General features: G+C 41.9%; 1 non-coding gene across 1 annotated transcript; it reads left to right on the top strand.

Moving 5' to 3' along the window:
* The first annotated feature begins 1,572 nt into the window (after positions 1–1,572).
* On the top strand, positions 1,573–1,679 carry LOC120103221 (U6 spliceosomal RNA). The gene has a single exon (XR_015621494.1). It is a non-coding gene; the product is annotated as a U6 spliceosomal RNA (small nuclear RNA).
* Positions 1,680–22,614: the final 20,935 nt, after the last annotated feature.

Here is a 22,614-nt window from a genome sequence, read left to right as displayed (position 1 = left end):
TCCATATCCTCGCCAGCATTTGCTGAAATTGACCCATTCTTATCACCCTGTACAAAATTTAAGACCATGTGGATCAAGGACCTCCACATAAAACCAGATACACTCAAACCAAGAGAAGAAAAAGTGGGGAAGAGCCTCGAACACATGGGCACTGGGGAAAATTTCCTGAACAAAACACCAATAGATTATGCTCTAAGATCAAGGATTGACACATGCATACACACACACACACACACACACACACACACACACACACACACACAACTTTCATGTAGGAAGTTGAGACCAAGACAATGATGTGGCACTTTCTGGTTGGGTCATGTGATGCAGACTCACAGGATGTTTGACTAAAATGGACTCATGTGATGTTTTGCTAAGGCAAGACCAGTGGGCTAGAAAGGGGATCAAAGCATTTGAGAACCCATATTGAAATAGGTTTTGAAAAGTCTAAGCCCACGAGGCAACTGGGTCTTATTTTCAGGCTCCCTTACTCTCAGTTCTGTTTCACTTCTTATGTTAACTGTAGTACCTTAACGGGATAAGATTGACTCACCAAACAGTACAATGTGACACAGTAGAACATTCGATATCTCCAAGCGAGGTAAGCATGGGGAACTCTAGGAGATTGTGAACTAATATTTTTCCACACAAGAAGATCTAGTAAGAGTAATTCATAGATGATGAGGAGGAAACATCAGGTTTCCCAAATCAGGGTAGAGGGTGAACTCAGGAGTCAGATCACATCCCTACTGTTTAATAACTGCAAAAATTTTAGCAAACTAACTGCTCTGAACTTTGGATTCTTTGGTGTATTATAATACAACTTTCTTATGCACTCTTTTGGTATCATCTACAGACATTCTCCTTTATCTATGGAGATGGCCCAAATTTTTTTACAAGATATTCAAAATGATGTCTCTGACTGTCAGTGAAATATAATCATGGTAATAACAACCTCATCTAAGTAAGTTTTTCTGGAGCCTACAAGAGATTGTTGCCGGCCTCTTAACTGGCATTTAGAAAAGGTGAAGGCCTTCCTACATGTATGATTTCTTTCACACATGTCATCCACAGTGGTTTGAGTAAGAGTGGTCCCAATAGGCTCATGTATTTGAATGCTTAGTCACCAGGGACAGCACCTATTTGAAAAAATTAGAAGGATCCAAAGATGTGGGCTTGTTGGAGTAGGTGTAGTCTTGTTGGAGGAAGTGTGTCACTAGAGGTGGACTTTGGGATTTCAAAAACTTGGCCGGGCGAGGTGAGACTACGCTTGTAGTCTCAGTAGCTTGGAAGGCTGGGGCAGGATTGTGCTTGAGAGTTCAAGGCCAGCATCCTGGGTGTCAGGGATTTCAAAAGCTCATGTCAGGACATGACGTGTGCTCTCTCTCTCTCTCTCTCTCTCTCTCTCTCTCTCTCTCCCAACTGCCATGCTTCCTGCCATGATGATAATGAAATTGTAAGCAAACCCCCAATGAAATGCTTTCTTTCAGAATAGTTGCCATGGTGCTACTGATTCATCACAGCAAGAAAAGAGTGACTAAGGTACAATCATTTGTATAAAAATGGGGAAAAGTGATGACTTCAACAGCACATATATTAAAACTAGATCAATGCAAAGAAATTTAGCATAGCCCCTGAGCAGGGAAGACATATAAAATTGTGATACAATCCATAATTTTGAAAAATGGGGAAAATAATTGTCTTTTTTTCCCTATAGGCCCAAACTGCTTTTGTATCTGTGAAATCTTTCCAGAAGGGTATACACATAAAGAACTAGTGGCATTGTGTGTCACTAAGGCAGACAATAGGCACCTTCAGAGCACTGAGGAAGGGACAATGCTCACCTACATATGCTTACTCATTCTTTCCCACTTTCTGAACTTTTAAATACACTAGCTGACCATTTGCTCAAAAAATAAACTTGAAGTTTGTATGGTGATGCACAGTTGTGGTCTCAGAACTACTGAGGCTGAGGCAGCAAGATTGCTTGAACATAGGTGTTCAAGACCAACCTGGCCAACACAGAGACCCCCATCTCAAACAACGTCAAAGCACAAAATCTTTTAAAATTAGAAAGTAAGAGTTATGAGAAAACATTTCGGTCATTTGAAATCACTGAAAATTTAAAATTTTTCACTGAGTAACAACTAGAGAAATTTATTTTAGAATACATTTGTATTTTTAGGATGATTATGTCAAGTTTGTTAACACAAATATCACCTTGTATACTCTTTTAGCAAACTTGAAGTATGCATCATTATTCATTGCATAGTGGGTCTTGAAAACTGTTCTCCTAAAGAATTTTGTAGGGGCTGGGGATTTAGCTCAGTGGAAGAGCGTTTACCTAGGAAGCGCAAGGCCCTGGGTTCGGTCCCCAGCTCCGAAAAAAAAGAACCAAAAAAAAAAAAAAAAAAGAATTTTGTGACGTTGGTCAACATTCTCTAACCTACTCTCAGTCCTGGTGTTTCCCCATTCTACACGTTCACAAAACCAGGTTTGTTAGACGTTACATTTGAGTAAGATCACATGGTGCTTGTCTTTCTCAGTCTGGTTTATTTCACTTAACAAATGTTCTGGGTTCACCCATGTTAACATGGACACTGAACTTCTATCTCATGTTGAGGAGAATCTTACTATAGATTTTTCTCTCATTTCCTTCGTTTGCTCACTTACATCTTTTTATCTTGATTCAGTGCCCAGCTATTGCCAATAATGCTGCCCCTGGGTGTGGGAGCGCTTATTTTAATTTCTTTAGAGAGGCAGGCCCCGGAGTTGGTGGGCCATTTGTAATTCTAGGCTTAGGTTTTAAATTAAAGAATTCTCTCCCTCTATCATTTTCTCTCTTTTTCTCTCCTCTCTCTCTCCTTCCCCACTTGTGTGTGTGTGTGTGTGTATGTGTGTGTGTGTGTGTGTGTGTGTGTGTGTGTGTGTGTGTGTGTGTGTGTGCTTTGAGATGTGGGTGCTCAAAAAGGTTATACACAGGTCTTAGATCCTTAATGTTGGAGTTAAAGGCAGTTGAGAATCACCTGAGGTAGGAGCTGAGAACCGAACTCCGGTCCTCTGCAAAGAACAGCAAGTGCTTAACAGCTGAGCCATTTTTTCAGCCTCTATGTTTAGTTTCTGCTTGTTGTTAAGTTCGTGCCATAAATATTAATTTAATGGGCTAAAATTAATGTTATTGGTCAACTTAGATAACCACAAATTAAATATTCCACCTAGGGACATTCTACCCAGCTTCCAGTTGTAGCTACCCAAAATAGATGCAGAGAATAAATGGAGCTTGTGGTCTTTCTTGTTATTTCAGCCATTCTGTTTGGATTTGCCCATAAGGTTTGGATCTAGCCACCTTTGCTGACTCTAAGGACTATCTCCAAGGCCCCTACATTGTCTTACAAGTGCTTAATAGCTCAGAAGCTTAATCCTTTCTGAGTATCTGATGGGCTATGTCTTAAGCCTCAGGCAAATAATATGCACTTCTGAGCTATCCACCCTGTCCTCGTAGGGAATGGCCTGCCCGTGACTTTCAGGCCTTCATATTTGTTTAGCCACACAGAAACAGAACTCAGTTTTATTAGGAGAAATTCTGTACCGGAGATTGCCTATTTAACTTGGCCCATCCTGACCGCACACCAACACCTTAACTATAACAGGTAGAGATGGACTGTGTTCTGGAGTCTCCACCTTGTGATACTCAGCTGAATTGCTTAATTGGATTTTTTTATTAAGTTACAAATAGTTTTATTACAAATGGCTAAGCTCTCACACTTTAATTAAAGCTTCATAAAGTATTGATGTGTTCTGAAATACTGATGGCCAATTCTGGGCTAAATTTTCAGTGTCTTCTTATTAGGTGATGACTTAGTAGCTAAGGTATAGGTCACTTTACCCTTTTTGTGTTAGGGGATTATCTCTGGTCCCACAAGAACTTATGGTACCATCTTATGTTAAAAGTTCCTCCTCCACCCTCCCTTTCTGGTGTCTTTACAACTTAATTCTTGATTCTGTAACCATGATGTTTTGAAAGTAGCACTGTCAACGAATTTGTACTGCCCAGTGTCCACCCACACCAGTCTCTTAGTGGAATTCTACAGACTTCTGCTTACACTGACAGGTTAAGTGTCAGGGGCATCTTCTAAATGTCCCTACAGGATGAGGGCTCTCTCTGTTCTTTTGGATAGCTACCTTATCTTTGCAGCATTGGGGCCCTTCCCCTTTTCTCCAGCCAGTAGAGACGGGGCATTTCAAACCTCTCCATAGGAGAAAAGGCAACTTTTTGTTGGGTTATGAAGAGATGTGTGTGTGTGTGTGTGTGTGTGTGTGTGTGTGTGTTGTATAAGAGAGAGAGAGAGAGAGAGAGAGAGAGAGAGAGAGAGAGAGAGAGAGATCAAGCTTTGCACATTTGCTATATGGTATTAGGTATTGAATTAAACATCCATCTGGAAGGGGTCAGGGGTAAGGATGACTTAAAGACTTTCTACTTAATCACATTATGCTCCAGACTATGAACTGAGGAGTGGGACAATGTGACCTTGCTTAGTCAGGGTTTCTACTCCTACACAAAACATCATGACCAAGAAGCAAGTTGGAGAAGAAAGGATTTATTCAGCTTACACTTTCACACTGCTGTTCATCACCAGAGGAAGTCAGGACTGGAACTCAAGCAGGTCAGGAAGCAGGATCTGATGCAGAGGCCATGGAGGGATGTTACTTACTGGCTTGCTTTCCCTACCTTGCTCAGCTTGTTTTCTTATAGAACCCAGGACCACCAGCCCAGGAGCGGTACCACCCACAAGGGGCCCTCTGCCCTTGATCAGTAATTGAGAAAATGTCTTACAGCTGGGTCTCATGGAGGCATTTCCACAACTGAGGCTACTTTCTCTGTGATAACTCCAGCTTGTGTCAAGTCGACACACAAAATCAGCCAGTACATATGCCTACCCTCCCTGAGCTGACCTCTCTAAGGTTCCCCCATCAGACTTCAGCAGACTGGCTTTATAACTGAGTCCCAAAGTAATTGACTCTCCATTTCTGAAGTATTCAAAATTTAATTTCAGTAAACTGATATGATGAAATGGGCATTATGCAAGATTCCTGGCACAAGAAAAGTAGGTTTGTCTAGAACCTCCACAGCCCTTGACTCATGTATAAATAACACCCATGTCTTCCTCCAAGTTCATATCCACTCGACTGTACGGTTATGGATTTCAGATCACCAGTGTTGAGTCCAGATGTAGACATCTCAATCCCAAAGTCTTGGTCCTGAATACTGGGAACACAGTATCCTACATTGCTTCTTGCTTCCTTTCTCTACCATATTGTAAAATGTACAATTGCGATTTGGATGACTTGGTTAGGGATGCGGATGCTATGAGTGTTGAGTCTTGCACAGGAAAGGTTAGGTGGCTGGATCAAGGCAGTTTCACAGAGGCTCTTCTTCACAATGATTAAATCTCTACTGAGACATTGAAAAGTACAGAAACCTCCCTTTTGCTGACTTGATATATTTCTCAGTACCACAAAGCATATGCAGGATCCTGAGAAGGAGCCTTCTGGAGCTGGAGGCTTGGATTATCCCACTGTAGTTGGCCGAGAGCACAGATGATGGGATCTTCACCTACATGTCAACTCTTAGAGTCTAGGAACTTCCAAACACAGTGTTCATAGGCCGCACTTCTTCTGTAACAGTCTAAAGATCTTATAAAGGAAAGAAGAAAACCACAAAACTACTTGGCTTCCGGTTGGGTTAGATCCTGGCACTGGGAAAGACCTCACCCTCTGTTTGGCATTATGAGTGTTTCTATAACCCAGGTCAGTTGCAGCTGTCCCGGTGGACAACAAAGCTGCCTTTTATAAAGAGTGTAGGTGTTGAGTATGGATGTCTCTGTAGCCCTACTATGATACTGAAGGCTGGGAGGATTCCTGGAGAGCTTCCCATCTTTGTTTACATTGGGAGGCCAAAGAAGCTGGGTTCTGATGTCTTTGAAGGATTGTCTAGTCCGTGTAGCAACAACTGGACAGATGCGGTCCCAGGGAGGCATGAAGCATTGCAAGCAGCACTGATTTCCTTCAGACCTCTTTGTCTCCGACTGCCACCAGAAGGTGCCACCCACTCTGGGAGAGGGGTTTCTCTCCTCAGTTATCCTTTCCTAGAAATGTCCTCACAGACACACTCACAGACATATTTTTATTTGCTTCCATATTCAGTCAAGATGCCAATTAAGACTTAACGGTCATGACTATGTGTGTCATTTTGGGTGTAGCCTTGCTAATCGACAAATATGGAGCTGGAACTTTGGTTCAGTCCTGGAAAGTTTGGTCCCTGCTTGGTGAGGAACAAATCAAGCATAGGTTTGGAGTTGTTTCTATTGTTATCAAAGAAGGAGATGGTATAGGGTAGCCCCAAGATTTGAAGAGGACTTATAAAATTTAATTCAAGGCATTTTGTTGGAGTATGTTTGCTTCATATAGTATTGGGCTTCCTAAATTTATCTCAAGAACTTCATGTACTTGGACATGTTCACCGAGTTCATCCTCTTCCACTCACACACGCCCTTCCCTTTGGCTAGTCTTTCCCTTTTTCTATTCGTCCATGTTCATATCATTCACAGATGTGTGTGTGTGTGTGTGGTGTGTGTGTGTGTGTGTGTGTGTAAATATGTATCCTTATAGAATTTTAAGAGCCACAAATAAGCAAAAACATGAGACATTTGTCTGACTCTGGCTTTTTTTTTTTAATTTTTTTTTTATTAACTTGAGTATTTCTTATATACATTTCGAGTGTTATTCCCTTTCCCGGTTTCCGGGCAAACATCCCCCTCCCCGCTCTCCTTCCTTATGGGTGTTCCCCTCCCAACCCTCCCCCCATTGCCGCCCTCCCCCCACCAGTCTAGTTCACTGGGGGTTCAGTCTTAGCAGGACCCAGGGCTTCCCCTTCCACTGGTGCTCTTACTAGGATATTCATTGCTACCTATGGGGTCAGAGTCCAGTGACTCTGGCTTTTTTAACATGATGCTCTCTATGTCCATTTTCTAGCATAATGGATGGCATAATTTCATCTTTTTTCCAGTTTAAAATGACTCTTTTGTATGTATCTCACATTTTTCTTATCTTTGAGTCTATTGAACACTTAACCTAATTCCATAAGTTGGCTGTTGTGAAATGCTGCAACAAATATAATGGTCCAGGCATATCTGAGGTATGTTGTCTTAGAGTCTGGGATATATACCCAGGAGTGGTATAGCTGGGGCGTGTGGTGCTCTATTTTCAGGTTTTTGGGGAATTTCCATACTGATTTTTATAGTGGGTGGGCCAATCTGCATCCATGCCAGAAATAAGAAAGGTTCTCATTTCCTTGGATCATTTGTTTGTTTCTTTCTTTTTAATTTTTTGCTTTATTTCTTAATTTCTTTTTGAAATTACAATGTAATTACAACGTTTCCCCTTTGCATTTATATTCCTAAATTTAATCAGTGCATACAATGTCACCTCTCTATATTTTTTCAGGGATAATCATTTGTTGTGTGACTTTTCCTAAGGAGATATGTCTACTCCCACCAGATAGAGTTCAGGATAGACCGAAGTAGATAAACCAATGAGATTTATTAGAGTTATTTTCAGTAGTATGGATGAGGGGTTATTTGCAGAAAATGGCTCAAAGACAGCTGAATTACCAAAGCCAAGCCCAGCACATAAAATGACAACTCATAAAATCTGAGACCCTGGAGCATACCGTGCAGCCTGTAGGCCACTCCACAGGTTGTAGAGTTTCCCTTTCAAGGGACTCCATTGGTTTTTGCTCCTTACAGGCAGTTGGTCTGGTCTGAGAATCTTCTTTGCAGGTTGGATTGTTGGAGAGTGGTTCTCAAAAGTCTTTTTGCTTACTCTTGGGAGAGAGGGGCTCACCGAACCTGGTCAGTTTCAGGAACTGCCTGAAGCCATTTTGAGTTGTTTGCCTTCTGGAAGGAGCTTTCTTGAAGGACTGGATTTTTTAATCTTGAAGGAAACTGCTACACAGCACGGTTGGCGCTGAACCACTGATTGGTGTGCTCTATCCTGGGGAGGAGACGTCCTTGCTCAGCTCATGTTTAGGCAGTCATACTGATGAGACTTTATGGGTAGAGAGTCTACATTACAAAGAGACAATCTCACAGGAAACTCTCAGATCCTCTGGTTCTTGCAGTCTTTCCACAACCTCTTCTGCACTCTTCCATAAGCCTTAGGTATGGGAGTATTTTGTATCCATTTGGACCGGGATCCACAGCTGTGCAATTGACTGACTGTGGTGTTCTGTAGTAGTCTCTGTGTATTGCAAAGAGAAATTTCCTTGATGAGGAATGAAGACTACACTTGTCTGTGTGTATAGGCTGTTGTTAAGGGTTATGTTGATATAGTAGGTGCTGTAAAGTCTTCTCTAAGAACCACAACATCCTTGGCACCGAGCAGTTGCTAAGTTTCTAGTGTCAAGCATGACCTCCCTCTTGTTGAGGGGGGTCACAAGTTCAATTAGAGAATTATTGGTTACTACCAAGGTGTGCATGCCACTATTGCCCCCTTATGGTTATCGTGCCATGCTGGTGATTGATGTAGTTCACTGGCATCATAGCTGGGTAAGATGTTGTTTGCCTCCCTCCCTTGGAAGCTTGCATGGTGCTTTCTGGTACCATAAAAGCTAGTCTTCAGGAAGAAGGCATTCACGTCAATTCCAGCTAAGGGGTCTCTAGGCCCTGTTTCTTAATGATAGTCATTCCGAATGGGATGAGATGAAATCTCAATATGATTTTAATTTTCTTTTTTTTCTCCATCTTTATTAAATTGTGTATTTCTTATTTACATTTTGATTGTTAGTCCCTTTCCCGGTTTCTGGGCCAACATCCCCCTAGCCCCTCCCCTTCCCCTTCTTTATGGATGTTCCCCTCCCCATCCTCCCCCCATTACCTCCCTCCCCCCAACAATCACGTTTACTGGGTGTTCAGTCTTGGCAGGACCAAGGGCTTCCCCTTCCACTGGTGCTCTTACTAGGCTATTCATTGCTACCTATGAGGTTGGAGCCCAGGGTCAGTCCATGTATAGTCAATCCCTACTCGCTAAAGATATTGAGCATCAAAATGGATATTTAAAAGCCATTCTGTTGACACCATCTTTGTGACCCATATATTCATACTCAGTTGTGTGAGTAGTCTTTGAATGACTTGCTTTTCAGTAGGAATTCTTGCTCCTTTGTCTAGAAACAGACTTTCCTACCTAGTAGTAATTTTGTCTCTTTGCTTCAGTGTCCTAGATCCACACAGACTAAACTGATAACAACTTTGCCAATAGAGACTCAAAGCAAGGCTAAACTGTTTGGTTTGCAATAATTCCTTCAATCCACCATGGGGACTTTGGGCAGTTCTAGGATAAAGAGATCTTTTTAAAAACCCCAGACCCTCCTTGTCATTCTTGCAGCTGTTATTCTGTCTCTCTTCTTTCTCTTCCTCTTTCTACTTCTTCCTCTGAGACATCACTATGTAACTTAGGCTGGCCTCAAACTCATAATCTTTCTGCCATTACTACAGGGTTAAAAAGTCTGAGTTCACTTCTGGGTCTTGAAACCCCACCTGAGCTAAAAAATCCCAGTAATCCCTAAGATTGTCCCAAGCTCTGGGCTTGAAATTCCACCAACCCCCACCCTAGAAAGCTTCCCTCCCACCCAAGAAACTCTATACAAAGCCTGCCTCCTGCTCATTTCTCTGCTGCTTCTTGCCCAAGCAGAGGCAGCCACCCTCTTGTATCTTTCCCAGTAGATCTCTTCTTTAAGGTGTGTTTTTGGGGTTGGGGATTTGGCTCAGTGGCAGAGCGCTTGCCTAGGAAGTGCAAGGCCCTGGGTTCGGTCCCCAGCTCCGAAAAAAAGAACCAAAAAAAAAAGTGTGTTTTTCTGTGTGACTTTGTGCTACTCCTTGGCTCCCGACTGCCAGCTTCCCCTTTGGAGCTGCAACACTTCCACTGGGGAAAGCTTCCCCCTCCAAGCTCCAACACTTGTATCAGGAAAACCTTTTCTCTCAGAGATGTTGCTGACATGTACCTCCAAGTTCAGCCTGCAGCTGATTCTTGACATGTGGTTTCTTAATTAATTACAGCTCCAAATAAGAGGTTCCGAAAATTTCTATTTGTGAGAGTAGAAACTGCTTTATTTACCCAGACTAACCAGATCAATCAGATTAACCCATTGCAAGAGAATTTATTTTCCAACAGACTTTAGAAAAGGAGTTGAGGGCCATCTGGAGGTGCTTTTATTCCTGCTGCTGTTTCCTTAACATTTTAATGGTTGAAATAGTAGCTATGCAAAGCTATGGGTCCCTGGTAGGGGAAAGACTGAGAAATAGCACAACTAGGAGAGAACTCTGTTATCTACTCTACTCCTGAGTGAATAGATTCCAGAGATACTGACAAACAGCTATAATGCACAGGACAACTGCTTAAAACAAGTAATTATCTAGCTCAAGATAACCATAATGATGTAGTTGTGGAACCATCTGAAGAAAGCTTAGGAAACATAGTTGATATTGAGGCCAGTCCCAATTACTTGCTGTGTGTAACAAGAACGCTGCATTTGGCAGCATGCTGTTGTTATATCTGGGCATTTATGAGTGGCACATTTATTTACTGATGTTCTTTCATTAGGGCAAGAAGGAAAGGTACTGGTTATTTGCTCTAACTGCCTGGAATGTTTTAGGCATCACTTTCTAGTCTAGACATGAGTATCCATATTGTCTACACAATTTAAAGGATGTAGCCACCTCTGAAGCCGTGGCTGTCTTATAAACCCAATGCTTCAGAAGCCCTCTCCATCCCCACAGAGCAGCAAGGCTGTTCCCACCTTGTATGGTTCATAATGCCATTGTTGATTTCTTCAGAGATGAATTTCCACAGCTCTATGAGGCAAACACTGAGTACTTTAAAAAGTCTGTCTCCAATCTCGGGGATGGACCTAATCCAGTTTAAAAGCTCCAGCCAGAGCTTTCTCCATCCTGGTTAAGAGAAGGGATGGTAAATTCCACCCTTTGTAGCGAATACTGAGGAATTACACAACATCCAGCTGAAAGACCTCTCTTTGGTTGGTTTTGGAAATAGTAAATGAAGCAAAGCGGACCTCTGGCAACTGAATTTAGGTTAAGAATTGAAAAAGTAGAGAGGCTTTTTCTAGACTTTAAGTGGGCATTTCAAAGCCTAGGGTAAACCTAGGAACTGGGAATGCCTCTGTTCTTTTTAAACCTTAATCAGTTAATTAATTGCATTCGTGCATGTGTGAGTGCATGCGTACATGTGCAGGTACATGCGTACATGTGGAGGTACATGCATGCATGTGTAGGTTTACTCCCTAGAGCTGCTTCCTACTTTGTGTTTTTGAGACATTCTCTCATTGGACTGGGGTTCAGCCCATAGGCTAGGAAGGCTGACCAGAGAGCCCCAGGGTTCTGCCTATCTCCACCTTCCCAGTGCTGGAATTATGGGTACACAATACCATACCTGGATTTATTTCCCTAATGTGGGTTATGTGGCTTGAGTCAAGTCTCCATGCTTTTAAGGCAAGTATTTGCTAAGTATTCTATTTCACCAACCTTACTTATTTATCTTTGAAATAGGACTCGTGGCCTAGGCTGGTCTTGAACTTGTAACCTCAAGTAGTCCTCTCTCCTCGGCCTCCCAAGCAGCTGGGGTTACAGGCATATATCATCTTGCCTACCCAGTGGTGATAATTTATAGCCTTGCTCATAATTAAACAGATTTAGAGTTAGGACTCAGTTTTGGTAATATAAAGAAACAACCCAACACAAGCGTTTTTTATCTGGAGGCAAAGGGATGGCTTAGTGGTTAAAAGCACACACTACTCTTGCTGAGAACCCAAGTCAAGTTTCCCGACCCAAGTGCAACAGCTCAGAACCACCTATCATTCCATTTCCAGGGAATCTGATGCCCTCTTCTGGACTCAACAGGCGCTTTTACTCACAAGTGATTACACACATACACACACACACAAACACACATAGCATAATGAAAAGTAAAAATAAATCACATAAATATTTTACTTATTTCTGAGAATTTCATATATAAATGTCTTAGTTAGAGTTTCCATTGCAATGAAGAGACACCATGACCAAGGCAACTCTTATAAAGGGCAACATTTAATTGAGGCTGGCTGATAGGTTCAGAGGTTCAGTCTATTATCATAATGGTAGGAAGCATGGCAGCATCCAGACAGACATGGTGCTGGAGGAGCCAAGGGATCTACATCTTGATCCAGAGACAGCCAGAGGGAGACTCTTCTGCAGGCAGCTAGAAGAAACTCTCTTCTGCACTGGGTAGAGCTTGAGCATAGGAGCCTCAAAGCCCACCCCTAAAGTGACACACTTCCTCCAACAAGACCACACCTCCTAATAGTTTCACTCTCAGTGCCAAGCATATTCAAACCACAATAAGTATTGCATTTACATAATTTCCCCTTCCTTTTCTCCACCCAACTCCTCTGCGTTCCTTACTCCTCAAATTCATTGCCTCTTATTTTTAAGTATTAATGTTATATATATTTACACACATACACACACACACAAAACATGCTGTGTGTGTGTGTGTGTATAAACACAGCCTGCTCAGTTAATTTCATGTTGCTTATATGTAAATGTGTTTAGGCATGATAACTTCAGATTGAATAACACACCAAGGGGCTTTTCCATGCATAAAACTGATTGTTCATTTCCCTGATTGCCTGTAGGCTTTTATCTGGAGGAAGGACCTTGGAACATTCTCCCATCCATGTTAGCATGTCATTTCATATCATCAATTTTCAGGTCTTGTTTAGGTATCGGTGTGATCTCATGGGTACAGATTCCCTGTTGTATAGAAAAAAACACAATCTCAAAGCAGATCCCTGATTTTTTGCCTCTTACAATTTTTTGCCTCCTCTGTAGTAGGTTACCCTCAGGGTCTTGGACTCACTGCTCACTGGTAGCTGGATAGGTTTACCATGTTAGACACAGACTCTGTGATGGCTATTCCTTGTCGTTGACTTGACTTCATCTGGAATGAACTACAATCCAGAAATGGAGGCCTCACCTGTGATCCAGATCTTGAGGCTGAAGACACAGGCTTCTGACCTGGATCTTGACATGGAGATCTTGAGGCATAGTAGCCATGAAAAGCTTTTGCACGCCCTTTAATCCCAGGATACTGAAGCAAGCAGGTCTCTGAATTCAAGGCCAGCCTGGGACAAAGCAAGTTGCAGATCCAGACATGGAGGTGCACACCTTTAATCTGGGCCACATGTTCTGCTGGAGGTCCGCATAAGGACATTGGAAGAAGAAAAAGTCTCTCCTTCAACTGCTTGCACTTACTTGCCAGCACATCTGTTGGAACCTACTTCTTCAGGATTCCAGCTTATACAGAAAACCAGCCGAAACACCATGCCTTGTGGGACTCAGGATCTACTAGATTTTTGGACTTCCCATTCACAGCTGCCCATTGTTGAGTTAGTCCTTCCTCCAGACTAAACTGTAAGTCATTACAATAAATTTCCTTAATATAGAGAGACATTCCATAAGTTCTGTGACTCTGGAGAACCCTGACTAACACAGGCTCTCTCCTATTGAGCAGACCTTGAGTCCAATAAGAAAACTGCTGGTTACTCTAGAATATAAGTGTGACTAGTGCCTATTTCAGAGTTTCTTACCATTCTGGTCATTGCTGTAGTCACAGCTTAGAAAGACTATTGATTACCTTCCCCACTTGGCAGCTTGCATAAGCTCCTTCCAATACTAAATAGTCTTCAGGGAAGAGTCTTCCAGGTTGATTCTAGCTCAGCTCTTCCAAGTCCTCTGTCCAAAGTGTATGGTATCTTCATTTTCTGGTAGGAAACTATCTATTGATGTGATAAAACACCATGGTCAAAGCAACTTTGGGAGGAAAGGATTTAATTGGCTTATACATCCACATTGTTCACCATCAAAAGGAAGTCAGGACAGGAGCTCAAACATGGCAGGATCCCGGAGGTAGTCGCTGATGCAGAGGCCACTGAGAGGTGTTGCTTATTGGCTTGCTTTCCATGACTTGCTCAGTTTGCTTTCCTATAGAACCCAGAACCTGGGCTGGAGAGATGGCTCAGTGGTTAAGAGCACTGGCTGCTCCTTCCAGAGGTCCTGAGTTCAATTCCCAGCACCCACATGGTGGCTCAAAATCATATCTATATTGAGTTCTGATGCCTTCTCCTGGCATACAGCTGCACATCCAGATAAAGCACTCATTAATTAGTTAATAGATCAGTTAATTAAACCCAGAACCATCAGCCCAGGAATAGCCCCACCCACAATGGGCTGGGAGCTCCTATATCAATTAAGAAAATGCCCTGTAAAGGAACACCCATTCAGAGCCTGCCCCACATGTGGCCCATACATATACAGCCATCCAATTAGACAAGATGGATGAAGCAAAGAAGTGCAGGCCGACAGGAGCCAGATGTAGATCGCTCCTGAGAGACACAGCCAGAATACAGCAAATACAGAGGTGAATGCCAGCAGCAAACCACTGAACTGAGAATAGGACCTCCGTTGAAGGAATCAGAGAAAGAACTGGAAGAGCTTGAAGGGGCTCGAGACCCCATATGTACAACAATGCCAAGCAACCAGAGCTTCCAGGGACTAAGCCACTACCTAAAGACTATACATGGACTGACCCTGGACTCTGACCTCATAGGTAGCAATGAATATCCTAGTAAGATCACCAGTGGAAGGGGAAACCCTGGGTCTGCTAAGACTGAACCCCCAGTGAACGTGATTGTTGGGGAGAGGGCGGCAATGGGGGGAGGATGGGGAGGGGAACACCCATAAAGAAGGGGAGGGGGAGGGATGGAGGGATTAGGGGGATGTTTGCCCAGAAACCGGGAAAGGGAATAACACTCGAAATGTAGGGGGAGTCACTATCCCTGAACTCAAGCAGTATTACAGAGCAATAGTGATAAAAACTGCATGGTATTGGTACAGAGACAGACAGATAGACCAATGGAATAGAATTGAAGACCCAGAAATGAACCCACACACCTATGGTCACTTGATTTTTGACAAAGGAGCCAAAACCATCCAATGGAAAAAAGATAGCATTTTCAGCAAATGGTGCTGGTTCAACTAGAGGGCAACATGTAGAAGAATGCAGATCGATCCATGCTTATCACCCTGTACAAAGCTTAAGTCCAAGTGGATCAAAGACCTCCACATCAAACCAGACACACTCAAACTAATAGAAGAAAAACTAGGGAAGCATCTGGAACACATGGGCACTGGAAAAAATTTCCTGAACAAAACACCAATGGCTTATGCTCTAAGATCAAGAATCAACAAATGGGATCTCATAAAACTGCAAAGCTTCTGTAAGGCAAAGGACACTGTGGTTAGGACAAAACGGCAACCAACAGATTGGGAAAAGATCTTTACCAATCCTATAACAGATAGAGGCCTTATATCCAAAATATACAAAGAACTCAAGAAGTTAGACCGCAGGGAAACAAATAACCCTATCAAAAAATGGGGTTCAGAGCTAAACAAAGAACTCACAGCTGAGGAATGCCGAATGGCTGAGAAACACCTAAAGAAAGGTTCAACATCTTTAGTCATAAGGGAAATGCAAATCAAAACAACCCTGAGATTTCACCTCATACCAGTGAGAATGGCTAAGATCAAAAACTCAGGTGATAGCAGATGCTGGCGAGGATTTGGAGAAAGAGGAACACTCCTCCATTGTTGGTGGGATTGCAGACTGGTAAAACCATTCTGGAAATCAGTCTGGAGGTTCCTCAGAAAATTGGACATTGAACTGCCTGAGGATCCAGCTATACCTCTCTTGGGCATATACCCAAAAGATGCCTCAACATATAAAAGAAACACGTGCTCCACTATGTTCATCGCAGCCTTATTTATAATAGCCAGAAACTGGAAAGAACCCAGATGCCCTTCAACAGAGGAATGGATACAGAAAATGTGGTACATCTACACAATGGAATATTACTCAGCTATCAAAAACAACGAGTTTATGAAATTCGTAGGCAAATGGTTGGAACTGGAAAATATCATCCTGAGTGAGCTAACCCAATCACAGAAAGACATACATGGTATGCACTCATTGATAAGTGGCTATTAGCCCAAATGCTTGAATTACCCTAGATCCCTAGAACAAACGAAACTCAAGACGGATGATCAAAATGTGAATGCTTCACTCCTTCTTTAAATGAGGAAAAAGAATACCCTTGGCAGGGAAGGGAGAGGCAAAGATTAAAACAGAGACTGAAGGAACACCCATTCAGAGCCTGCCCCACAGGTGGCCCATACATATACAGCCACCCAATTAGACAAGATGGATGAAGCAAAGAAGTGCAGACCGACAGGAGCCGGATGTAGATCGCTCCTGAGAGACACAGCCAGAATACAGCAAATACAGAGGCGAATGCCAGCAGCAAACCACTGAACTGAGAATAGGACCTCCGTTGAAGGAATCAGAGAAAGAACTGGAAGAGCTTGAAGGGGCTCGAGACCCCATATGTACAACAATGCCAAGCAACCAGAGCTTCCAGGGACTAAGCCACTACCTAAAGACTATACATGGACTGACCCTGGACTCTGACCCCATAGGTAGCAATGAATATCCTAGTAAGAGCACCAGTGGAAGGGGACGCCCTGGGTCCTGCTAAGACTGAACCCCCAGTGAACTAGTCTATGGGGGGAGGGCGGCAATGGGGGGAGGGTTGGGTGGGGAACACCCATAAGGAAGGGGAGGGGGGAGAGGGATGTTTGCCCGGAAACCGGGAAAGGGAATAACACTCGAAATGTATATAAGAAATACTCAAGTTAATAAAAAAAAAAATATCAAAGGTTGTGTCCTCTAATGGAGTGTTGGAGGAAATAAATGTGACTAGGGACAGTCAAACAAAGAACTATAGGGTTTTCTTAAAAAAAAAAAAGAAATGTATATAAGAAATACTCAAGTTAATAAAAGAAAAAAAAAAGAAGAAAATGCCCTGTAGTTCTTAACCTTCCTAATCTGTGAACATTTAATACAGTTCTTCATGTTATGGTGACCCCTAACCATAAAATTATTTTGTTACTACTTTATTACTGTAATTGTGCTACTGTTATGAATCATAATCTAAATATCTGATATACAGAGTATGTATGTCCCCCCACCTAAAGGGGTTGTGAACCACAGGTTAAGAACTGCTCCCCTACAGACTTGTCTACAGCTCAATTTTATGTAGGCATTTTCTTAATTGAGGTTCCCCTCTCTCAGATGATTTTAGCTTGGGTCAAGTTGTCATAAAATTATCCAGAATGGAAACCAAGAGCCACAACAATATCCTATACTGTTTTCAGGATCTCCTGGACTCCCCTGACCATCAACTCAAAAGGAGGTTTCCCATGGGTGGCACTGGAATTTTCGTTAAATAGTCTGTTGCTTTTGGAGGAAGCACTGTCATCCCAATATATATTTTTATTTGTGTATATAATATATTTATATGCATGGAATCATAATTAAGCATAGAATAATATGATTCCTTGTGACTTTTTCAAACTTCCCTAGGGTTATTTCTCTCTCTTCCCTTCCCTCTCTCTCTGTGCCACCCTCTCATGCTACCCAAGGAAGTCTCTGCTCCCGTCCCGTTTGTCCAGTTTCCTCCTCTGTAGCACTGGTGTCCTGCTATTGCCCTTCTGGAGCTCCCCTTACTGGAAAGCTCTGCAACACGATTCCTTTCCTGTTATTCATGTTATCTAGGTGTGTTACATCCAAAGGTTTGGAGCTAGGACCAACAAATGGAGAGCGTGTTGCAGAGTTTGTCCTTCTGGGTCTGACTTACTTCACTTGATATAGTATTTTCTAGTTCTACCCATTTACCTGAAATTTTCTTTTTCTTTTAAACTGCCAAGTATCAGTCCACAGTGTATATGTTTCACATTTCCATTGTGCATTCCAAAGTTGAAGGACATTTGTTTCTTTTTCATAACTATTGTGAATGGAATGGAAATGTACACGGGCAAACAAGTAAAACAGGATGTTGAGTCCTTTGAGAATATACCAAGAGGCAGGATATCTAGGTCATAAACGGTAGGTCTCAAAAACGTAGGCAGTACCCTACAAGTTGTATATATAGGATTTCATTTTCTCAAGAATAAACGCCAACAGTTGACCAATGGGACTCCATAAAACTAAAAAGGCTTCTACATAGCAAAGGGAAAATTCAATCAAGTGACTAGGAAGCCCACAAAATGGGAGAGGATTTTTGCCAGCTACACATCTGACAGAGGATTCATATCCACAATATATAATGAACACAAAAGGCAATGATTCAAGAGAACTCACGGCCAAATTAAAAATGTCCCATGGAACTGAACAGAGAGTTCTCAAAAGAAGTAAAAATGGCTAAGAAACAGCTCAGCATCCTTAGAAATTGATGGAATGCGTTTGAAAAGTACTTTGAGATTTCATCTTGCCTGGGTCAGAATGTCTAAGACTGACCACAAGTGATGGAGAAGATTTGGGGAAATTCTCCTTCGCTGCTGAAAGGATTGCCATCGGTACAACCACTCTGAAAATCAGTGCTATGAACTCTCAAAGAGTAAAGAGGGAGGGAATGAGAGAGGAAAGGAGAGAAAGAGAGAGGTACAGAGAGAGAGAGAGAGAGAGAGAGAGAGGAGAGAGAGGGAGAGAGAGGGGGGGGTGAAGGGTGGGTGGGGAAGTAGGTGGAGAGGATCTAGAGGAGTTGGAGAGGGGAAAAGATTATGCTAAAAAATGATGTGAACATTCTTTAAATAAAAAATAAATTAATGAAAAAGCTAAAACAATTCTTTTTTTTTTGAACAGACAGACTACTTTAATGAGACAGAAAATCCCAAGTGTTTAAATTAAAAAAAAATTAAAGCCATTTAAAAATGTCTACATTAAAGTATCACACATTTAATTGAGGCCTTGATGAAAACAAAGAAAGGTAAGGTTATGGCTTCATAGTGACACATTTATTTGATTTTGAATGACTTGTGTTGATTATTAATTTGTCAATTTGACATTAGCTAGATGTCAAATTGTAACCACAATTGAGAATATACTGCCTTCTGATTGACATGTTGTGAAGATTTTAGAACCTCTTCTTTTTTTATTTTATTTTATTTTATTTTATTTTATTTATTTTTTTTTATTATCTTGAGTATTTCTTATATACATTTCAAGTGTTATTCCCTTTCCCGGTTTCCGGACAGACATCACCCTCCCCCCTCCCCTTCCTTGTGGGTGTTCCCCTCCCAAACCTCCCCCCATTGCCACCCTCCCCGCATAGTCTAGTTCACTGGGGGTTCAGTCTTAGCAGGACCCAGGGCTTCCCCTTCCACTGGTGCTCTTACTAGGATATTCATTGCTACCTATGGGGACAGAGTCCAGGGTCAGTCCATGTATAGTCTTTAGGTAGTGGCTTAGTCCCTGGAAGCTCTGGTTGCTTGACATTGTTGTACTTTTGGGGTCTCGAGCCCCTTCAAGCTCTTCCAGTTCTTTCTCTGATTCCTTCAACGGAGGTCCTATTCTCAGTTCAGTGGTTTGCTGCTGGCATTCGCCTCTGTATTTGCTGTATTCTGGCTGTGTCTCTCAGGAGCGATCTACATCCGGCTCCTGTCGGTCTGCACTTCTTTGCTCCATCCATCTTGTCTAATTGGGTGGCTGTATATGTATGGGCCACCTGTGGGGCAGGCTCTGAATGGGTGTTCCTTCAGTCTCTGTTTTAATCTTTGCCTCTCCCTTCCCTGCCAAGGGTATTCTTTTTCCTCATTTAAAGAAGGAGTGAAGCATTCACATTTTGATCATCCGTCTTGAGTTTCGTTTGTTCTAGGGATCTAGGGTAATTCAAGCATTTGGGCTAATAGCCACTTATCAATGAGTGCATACCATGTATGTCTTTCTGTGATTGGGTTAGCTCACTCAGGATGATATTTTCCAGTTCCAACCATTTGCCTACGAATTTCATAAACTCGTTGTTTTTGATAGCTGAGTAATATTCCATTGTGTAGATGTACCACATTTTCTGTATCCATTCCTCTGTTGAAGGGCATCTGGGTTCTTTCCAGTTTCTGGCTATTATAAATAAGGCTGCGATGAACATAGTGGAGCACGTGTCTCTTTTATATGTTGAGGCATCTTTTGGGTATATGCCCAAGAGAGGTATAGCTGGATCCTCAGGCAGTTCAATGTCCAATTTTCTGAGGAACCTCCAGACTGATTTCCAGAATGGTTTTACCAGTCTGCAATCCCACCAACAATGGAGGAGTGTTCCTCTTTCTCCACATCCTCGCCAGCATCTTCTGTCACCTGAGTTTTTGATCTTAGCCATTCTCACTGGTGTGAGGTGAAATCTCAGGGTTGTTTTGATTTGCATTTCCCTTATGACTAAAGATGTTGAACATTTCTTTAGGTGTTTCTCAGCCATTCGGCATTCCTCAGCTGTGAATTCTTTGTTCAGCTCTGAACCCCATTTTTAATAGGGTTATTTGTTTCCCTGCGGTCTAACTTCTTGAGTTCTTTGTATATTTTGGATATAAGGCCTCTATCTGTTATAGGATTGGTAAAGATCTTTTCCCAATCTGTTGGTTGCCGTTTTGTCCTAACCACAGTGTCCTTTGCCTTACAGAAGCTTTGCAGTTTTATGAGATCCCATTTGTCGATTCTTGATCTTAGAGCATAAGCCATTGGTGTTTTGTTCAGGAAATTTTTTCCAGTGCCCATGTGTTCCAGATGCTTCCCTAGTTTTTCTTCTATTAGTGTGAGTGTGTCTGGTTTGATGTGGAGGTCCTTGATCCACTTGGACTTAAGCTTTGTACAGGGTGATAAGCATGGATCGATCTGCATTCTTCTACATGTTGCCCTCCAGTTGAACCAGCACCATTTGCTGAAAATGCTATCTTTTTTCCATTGGATGGTTTTGGCTCCTTTGTCAAAAATCAAGTGACCATAGGTGTGTGGGTTCATTTCTGGGTCTTCAATTCTATTCCATTGGTCTATCTGTCTGTCTCTGTACCAATACCATGCAGTTTTTATCACTATTGCTCTGTAATACTGCTTGAGTTCAGGGATAGTGATTCCCCCTGAAGTCCTCTTATTGTTGAGGATAGCTTTAGCTATCCTGGGTTTTTTGTTATTCCAGATGAATTTGCAAATTGTTCTGTCTAACTCTTTGAAGAATTGGATTGGTATTTTGATGGGGATTGCATTGAATCTGTAGATTGCTTTTGGTAAAATGGCCATTTTTACTATATTAATCCTGCCAATCCATGAGCATGGGAGATCTTTCCATCTTCTGAGGTCTTCTTCAATTTCTTTCCTCAGTGTCTTGAAGTTCTTATTGTACAGATCTTTTACTTGCTTGGTTAAAGTCACACCGAGGTACTTTATATTATTTGGGTCTATTATGAAGGGTGTCGTTTCCCTAATTTCTTTCTCGGCTTGTTTCTCTTTTGTATAGAGGAAGGCAACTGATTTATTTGAGTTAATTTTATACCCAGCCACTTTGCTGAAGTTGTTTATCAGCTTTAGTAGTTCTCTGGTGGAACTTTTGGGATCACTTAAATATACTATCATATCATCTGCAAATAGTGATATTTTGACTTCTTCTTTTCCGATCTGTATCCCCTTGATCTCCTTTTGTTGTCTGATTGCTCTGGCTAGAACTTCAAGAACTATATTGAATAAGTAGGGAGAGAGTGGGCAGCCTTGTCTAGTCCCTGATTTTAGTGGGATTGCTTCAAGTTTCTCTCCATTTAGTTTAATGTTAGCAACTGGTTTGCTGTATATGGCTTTTACTATGTTTAGGTATGGGCCTTGAATACCTATTCTTTCCAGGACTTTTATCATGAAGGGGTGTTGAATTTTGTCAAATGCTTTCTCAGCATCTAATGAAATGATCATGTGGTTCTGTTCTTTCAGTTTGTTTATATGATGGATCACGTTGATGGTTTTCCTTATATAAAACCATCCCTGCATGCCTGGGATGAAGCCTACTTGATCATGGTGGATGATTATTTTGATGTGCTCTTGAATTCGGTTTGCCAGAATTTTATTGAGTATTTTTGCGTCGATATTCATAAGGGAAATTGGTCTGAAGTTCTCTTTCTTTGTTGGGTCTTTGTGTGGTTTAGGTATAAGAGTAATTGTGGCTTCATAGAAGGAATTCGGTAGGGCTCCATCTGTTTCAATTTTGTGGAATAGTTTGGATAATATTGGTATAAGGTCTTCTATGAAGGTTTGATAGAATTCTGCACTAAACCCGTCTGGACCTGGGCTCTTTTTGGTTGGGAGACCTTTAATGACTGCTTCTATTTCCTTAGGAGTTATGGGGTTGTTTAACTGGTTTATCTGTTCCTGATTTAACTTCGATACCTGGTATCTGTCTAGGAAATTGTCCATTTCCTGAAGATTTTCAAGTTTTGTTGAATATAGGTTTTTATAGTAAGATCTGATGATTTTTTGAATTTCCTCTGAATCTATAGTTATGTCTCCCTTTTCATTTCTGATTTTGTTAATTTGGACGCACTCTCTGTGTCCTCTCATTAGTCTGGCTAAGGGTTTATCTAT

Source organism: Rattus norvegicus, chromosome 5, assembly GCF_021556685.1.
Source record: "Rattus norvegicus strain SHRSP/BbbUtx chromosome 5, alternate assembly SHRSP_T2T, whole genome shotgun sequence".
Classification (NCBI taxonomy): Eukaryota; Metazoa; Chordata; class Mammalia; order Rodentia; family Muridae; genus Rattus; species Rattus norvegicus.
This window is presented reverse-complemented; position numbering and strand designations above follow the sequence as displayed.